The sequence below is a fragment of the Neomonachus schauinslandi genome, chromosome 1 (genome assembly GCF_002201575.2).
Source record: "Neomonachus schauinslandi chromosome 1, ASM220157v2, whole genome shotgun sequence".
In the NCBI taxonomy this organism is placed as follows: Eukaryota; Metazoa; Chordata; class Mammalia; order Carnivora; family Phocidae; genus Neomonachus; species Neomonachus schauinslandi.
The window spans coordinates 2,382,449-2,382,716 of record NC_058403.1 but is presented as its reverse complement, the minus strand read 5'-3'; the positions used below and the strand labels follow the sequence as shown (position 1 = coordinate 2,382,716).

Here is a 268-nt window from a genome sequence, read left to right as displayed (position 1 = left end):
GGCGCCGCACTCGCTGAGGCCCGACGCAGGGTCGGGCGCGCCCAGGGCCGGAGCGCAGCGGCCGGAGTGGCCGTGGAGGCGACGCCGAGGCCGCGCGCGCGACGAGCAGGTGGCGGCGGCTGCAGGTGAGCGGCGCGGCCCCCACGGAGGTCGGGCCCCCCTCCCGCCGCCCGAGGTCGCTCCCCTCCCCCCGCCCCCCGCCGCCCCAGGTCGCTCCTCCGCCCGAGGTCGGCCCCCGCCCGAAGTCGGCCCCGGGCCCGCTGGCCCC

The 268-nt window shown here is 84.3% G+C and overlaps 1 protein-coding gene across 2 annotated transcripts in view; it reads left to right on the top strand.

Moving 5' to 3' along the window:
• Positions 1-268, top strand: part of AGPAT3 (1-acylglycerol-3-phosphate O-acyltransferase 3) — a 151,699-nt gene that overhangs the window by 60,216 nt on the left and 91,215 nt on the right. Inside the window, exon 1 of one of the 2 annotated variants that reach the window (XM_021679254.2) lies at positions 10-125. The exons of the other annotated variant lie outside the window; for it this stretch is intronic. The gene's annotated coding sequence lies outside the window, so the exon portion shown is untranslated. Of the gene's footprint in view, positions 1-9; positions 126-268 lie in introns of those variants that run through there. 2 annotated transcript variants of the gene reach the window in all.